Consider the following 6,354-nt stretch of genomic DNA (forward strand, 5'->3'; position numbering starts at 1 on the left):
AAAATAAGAAAATTAGGTGATATTCGACACAGCATGACTTATTGACTCTGTTTCCAGAGAGACAGAGGTGGGGTGGGGGTGGACAGACCTGATTTCAAGCTGTGGGATGTGGCCGCTCAGAGTGGCCAGAAACTTAAAGGCTCAGGTCGGTGATCTCACAGCCCCACTCTGGAAATTTACATCATAGTTGCTGACTGTCAATCACAGCACCCAAGTCTACTCTATGGTGTCATTGTTGGGCTCCAGCTTCGTATCTGCCTCTCCAGTTTCCTTCCCACGTTATTGCCTTGGCTGCACATGCTCGCTTGCTCCTTCCATGTGATCTTCCTTGAGTGAGTCAATCATATCTCTTCTGCCCACAGCTACCATGATGACTAATTTTGACTGTCAACTTGTCATACTTGGGAAAACAGAACCCTGATTAAGAAATTGCCTCCATCAGATTGGCCTGTGGGCATGTCTGTTGAGGGCATTTTCTTGATTGCTGTTTGATGGAGGAGGGGCCCGACCCAGTGTGTGTGGTGTTACCCTGACCATGGTCCTTCCTGTGTTGTGTAAGAAAGCTGGCCCTACACAGGCAGGAGGAAGCAACCTGGTAAACAGCATTTCTCCCCGCCGTCTACTTCATTTGTCCCTGAAGAATCCCCGCTTTGGCTTCCCATGCAAATCTGCAAACTAAAACTCCCCCCCCCCCCGGTTGCCTTTGGTTATGGTTGTTTGTCATAGCAATAGAAAAGCAAAGTCTAACAGTCTCCCTTACCATGCAGGGTAAGAGCCGGCCCTGGCCTGGGCCTCTTTGGGAGAAGTGTGGAAGCACCTTCAGCTTGCCTCTGTCCACCTGAGTGCTGTCTCCTCTTCTCCCTTTTCTCAGTTCCAGGAGCCAAGCACATCTGCTGCCAGCAGTGCTTTCCCAGATGTCTTCAGGGCGGTGCTCCCCCCTTCTTCGCACTCCAAGCCTATGCTCTCAGGCTGCCTGGTCCAGCCTTGTCTGGCCCACTGCCTTCCTCCTACTGCTCCTGCTTCCCCCACGCCTCGCCATGTTCGACCTCTGCTAGGGTTCAGTCATTTGTATGTGCTCAGGCACTCTGGGAAGGGGTTTCTGCCTCCTGTGGTGATCTGAGTGTAGAGATGGTTCGTGGACATTGGGGAATGGATGAACGAACCTGGATTTATCCTGCTTTGGCCCTGTGCATAAGAGATGATGTCACCAGGAAGCGGCAGGAATCATTCTTAATTCAAGAATGCCACACTAGTAACAAGCTATAGAAATGATCCCTGAAAGTATAGTCTTAAGAATGCCACCACTAACAGGACACTTTTAAGGCATCTGCCAAGCTGATTGATGGTGTTTGGATGACTCACGGGGGGTACATTGGTGGTCTCCATGGTAAACCCCTCTGCTTCTCTTCTCCCATTGGTCCCTCTTTGGGAACAAGCCCTATTTCATATCTAGAGACTGGAATGGAGACCTCCCTGGCTCCATTGCCCTCCTCACAGTTAATTATTCTTCAAAGCCTTTTGATTCCAGTTTGTACACAGTTTTCCTCTGCCTCCCCATGCCTAATGCCCCCCCCCCCCATTACCCTATCTGCCTCTGGTTCACCATCACAGACGCCCCTCCCCCATCACTTGGGCTTATTTGCAGCTAGAAGATCTGCTACACAGCAAATTCCGCCACTGTTTTGTGAGATCACAAGGGCTTCCTGTCCAGGTGCATTTGCTTCAGGCTCTGGCCCTTAAGACATCACCTGTCCTGTGCTTGCTCTTGGCTCGCTCTCCTCTGCTATGCCCACAGGAACTCCTTATGCAGGGGGTCTAACCTGCTCTCTCCAAGATTCACCTCCTGGTCCTCTCCTCCCTCTGATATGCTTCACAGGAACTCCCTGTACAGGGGGGTCTAACCTGCTCTCTCCAGGATTCACCTCCTGGTCCTCCCCTCCCTCTGCCCCACATTCCTCAGGAAGCTATCATTGTACTGGGGTGAATCAGGTTCTCCTTTGTCGTCCCTCTGCTTTTAGTCCCCCTGGATTGTGGCCTTTACCTGCCACCGAACAGTGTCTGCCTAATCTCTAGCAAGTGCCAGCAATATTTGCTGAATGGTTATTTGCCCATGAAAGAAATCTGTGTTTTCTGTGATTGGCCAATTAGAGGGGGGTTCTGGCTATGCAGTCTAAGCTGGTTTCAAATGTTTATCCTGCTGCCCCCCCCCCACTGCTGTGGTTACAGATGTATGACACATGCCCAGCTAAAACAGATGCTTCTAAAAAATCTGTCAACATATATGTATGTAACACTTTGTGGACTCTGAACCATAGTTTCATTCGGCCATGGATGAGAAAGTTCTGAGCAAATGTACATCTCTGCTGAGCACATACAGATTCCTATCATTGCCTAAGCCATAGGACATAACAAGCATTTCTGTAGCACTAGGCATTATAAGTAGCCTGAGATGGTTTAAAAGGTAGTGGTGTGTGTGTGTGTGTACATGTGTATGCATATGTCTGTGTGCATATGTGTGTACATGTTTGCATTGTGTGCGCATGCTTGCGCGCGCCTCTGTGTGAGTGTGTGTGTGTAGGTTAGATGCAAATACTATGACCTATTTATGGGCCTTGGAAGCCCATGTGTTTTGGGACTAATCCTCTTTGGGTACCTGGGGACAAGTATTTCTGGAGGATTTACTGGTGTCAAGTCCTGTGTGAGGATCCTGAACAGGACCAACATTTTTGCTCTCAGAGACAGGATGGATCACCAGTAGCACCTCTGGCCACACCCTAACTCAGGGCAGAGTGGGCGCCCACTCTGTGTTGGTAGAATTAATGCCTGGAGCTTCTCTGTTGAGTGACACTCAACCCTCCGCAGGTTCCTTTCTGCCAATTGGGTTTTTACTCTCTAGTTTTAAAACAGCTTCATTTGGGACTTCGCTATTCAAGTTAATGGGAAGAGAGCCAGCCTCAGAGAGAGGCATGCTCGTGTTCATTGATTAGCTAGGGCAGGTGCTTTGGCATTTGAGGATACTTTTTCTTTCGTCTCCTCTGTGTTTATGATGCAGGATGGTGACCCACTTTGTCATAGGGAACTGTGAAGCATGATTGACAGATATTGGAGGTCAGAAAAGCAAAACAGCCAGCCGCTGGCTCTTGGCAACCATTTGTAGCATGATTAATAAAAACTGAAAGACAGATATTGAGCATAGCAGCCTCTAGAGAACTCTTACCTCTTAGAGAACTGAGCCTCAGAAATATGACTTGTTCAAGGTGTCACAGGCAAAGGAACAGCTTGGACTTCAGTGATTCTGTTTTATTTTCCATTACTGGGGATGGAGCCTGTACCTTGCATACGGTAGGCAGATCCTCTACCACAGAGCTGATCTGCCTGAGTACCGTTAGTGTGGTGTTGTGGGAAGCCAGCGCTGCTGCTGTCTACCGCCCCCTGAAGGCTGTCCCAGGATGGCATGGTCAGGAGCATCCGGTACTCTGAGAGCTGATGGTGGGGGACTTAAATAGCAAGACTTTTCCTGCAGATGGACAGAGTGACCTTGGTTAAGCATGCACACTTTTTACTGAAGTGGATGTGGGGGTGTGTCCTAATTTCTGTAACACCTCTCTGTGTAATCCTTCTTGAAGTTCAGCGCATCTCTGTACAAGGGGGTGATAAGACCTGTCGGAGATTGTGAAGGTCTAAAGGCTTAGCATGGCATCTTGCATACATAAGTGCGTATACAGTAAAATACAGTGACATAGGGGACTTAGAGGCTTTTTTGTGCCATCTGTACCCCCCTTAGATGAATGTAGGAGCCGAAGAGGAGAACTTCTGTTTTATCTTCAATAGACTAAGTCTGAGGTCTCTAGAGACCCCACACCACCTTGGCCAGATGAGACAAGGTCACCGATGTTAAGCCAACAGGTTTCTAGATTTTGGGGAACCCTTTGGGGCCATCCAGTACAGGAGAGGAGCCAGGAGCCAGAAGGAGAAGCAGTTGATGAAGGCGACCTGGAGTGTAGTATCTGCTGTTGGTATTCAGTGGGGGACACTGTCATCCTTTAGTGCATAGAGATTGCCCTCTCCTACTCTTTAGGTTGGCTAAGTGGATAGGAGGCTGTGATGTCACAGAGCTGAGAACCGGGGAATGGGGGTAACGGGTTCTGGACAGGACCACAGGTCTGGGAGGAGGGGGCTGCTGATGACCTATGCAGGGGTTTGTCCCACTGCCCAGTATGTGTTAGGTTGTTAGAAGAGATGTCTCTTGTCCTTGGATTACCGGGCCAGCTAGGATGTGTTCTTCTGAGACAGCTGGACCTGTCTACACAGTCTACCTGCGTAGACGCAGGTGTCCCACCTCCTCAGTGTCCTGTGTGAGGCCACTTGGACACCTTTCATCTTCATGGCTTCCACCATTGTCCTAGGTCAGACATCTTTCTTTCCATAACTCAAAGACATATCGTCCCAGCTGAGCCAGTCAGAGGGCACTCAAGAAGATATGGCAGGGAAGGGGATGGAGTTCAGGTTCAGCATTGCCGTGTTCTACGCACTCAGTATTACGTAGTCACGCCAGAGACAAGGAGACTGGGGTGCAGCGTTAGGGATGGGGATGGAGTTCAGGTTCAGCATTGCTGTGTTCCATGCACTCAGTATTACATAGTCACGCCAGAGACAAGGAGAGTGGGGCGCAGCATCAGCGGTGAGCATTTCAGCGGGTCAGGCACTGCCCCGTCTCGTGTTCTAGCTAAGGTCTCCTTCCACCCCGGAGGGAAAGTCTGTGTTGCCTGCCGCCACCACTTCAATTCTGTCCTGGCCTCTGTGCTGTCAGGAACAAGATCGGGACTGCGTGGAAGACTGTCTACACTGACAGGACTAGGCCCGTCGCACACCTGGGTTTACCTTCATCTGAGGGTCACACTTTAGCACCCTGTCTGTTTAATCTACAGTGTAAAATGCCCCCAGGTTCCAGGAAATGGAGGAAAGGTGGCCTTGGTTGGAGGCCGTTTTGCCCACCATACACTTTAAATGCTTGTATCGGGAAATGAAAAGAATGAAATAAATTCCTAGTTCAAGAGTCAAGAAAAAGCACATGACTATTGAGATGGCTCAGTAGCTAAAAATGCTGCCAGGCCTGAAGACCTGAGTTCAGACCCTGGAACTCACATCATGAAAAGATATAACCAATTCTTGCAAGCTGTCCTTTGATCGCCACTTGCACAACCTGTCCTGTCCCCTCTCAATAAACAAAGAATGGGATGTAATGAAAATCAAGATAGATACAACCAAGTAATAAAGACTGCCTGTGACTGAACCCAGAAATCACACAAGAGAACAAAGTAACAAAACCAAGCTAATAAATCTTTTGGAAAAAAAAAAACAAACCAATAAAGTGGAAAAATTTGTTTAGCAAGAACTGAATCTAACAAGTGACTTTGTTTTTATTTCTGTAGTATTAGGATCAAGTTCAGGCCTTCTGCATGCTGGGCAAGTGGCCTGTCAGTGAGCTCCACACTAAACCCCTTCAGCAAGCAATCTATATTTTCACTCATGTGGTGCCCTGTGTGCCCTGCACCTCCTGATACCACCCACTAGGGAGGACACAATACTCCTCTTGGGCCATTCCCTCCCCAAATGGGAACCTTGGCTCTGATCTAGTGAAAATATCAGAAAAATCTAAACGGAGCACTTGAAATAGGTGAAATTCGTGATGACTGTGTGAATCCATGGTCTTGGGTGAGAGAACTCTGAGGCATTTTGGGTAATTGATGGCATTTGAATAGGGTGCTCTTAGTGTGTGAGCAGCATTTGTTCTGGGCCCTGCTGGAGTTAAAGGAGGATACCCTTTCTATAAGAATTGCTCATGAAGGTTTAGGATTGGGGCAGGATTCTCACTCTCAGATCATTCAGGAAAAAAAATAAGATAAAAATTATAAAATAAACGGAGAGATGTGTAAGACACTGATGAATCGGAAAGAGTTTTTCTTTTTTATCTACTTTTTCTATTAAGACAACTTTTATATATATTTGAAATATTTTCAAAAGCTATTCACAAAGTCTAGTTTTTTATAGACTATTTAGAAGTGACAATATAAGAAGAGATAAGATATTTATAAGGTGTGGGGGAGGGACAAAGAGGAGGGACACGTCCTCTGATGCAATCAAGGACTTTAATGCAGGCAGCCCCTCCTTTCCCTGGCTGTGTCAGGAGCTGCCGTGACTCTTGTTGGCACAGGGATGGCTCAGACCTCTTCCCTCCTGTGGTGGAGTTTCTGAATCAGTCTTCATGAATCCTGTCCACTGCCTTCTTCATCCTCATGCAAACCCTCCAGCTGCTGCACAGCTCAGAGCCGTGTGATACCGCCACTAGAACCC

General features: G+C 48.0%; 1 pseudogene; it reads right to left on the reverse strand.

The window, feature by feature from the left end:
• Positions 1–1,206: 1,206 nt before the first annotated feature.
• On the reverse strand, positions 1,207–1,291 carry LOC142834541 (small nucleolar RNA U3; annotated as a pseudogene).
• Between the last annotated feature and the right edge of the window lie 5,063 nt (positions 1,292–6,354).

Source organism: Microtus pennsylvanicus, chromosome 13 (assembly GCF_037038515.1).
Source record: "Microtus pennsylvanicus isolate mMicPen1 chromosome 13, mMicPen1.hap1, whole genome shotgun sequence".
Taxonomy (NCBI): Eukaryota; Metazoa; Chordata; class Mammalia; order Rodentia; family Cricetidae; genus Microtus; species Microtus pennsylvanicus.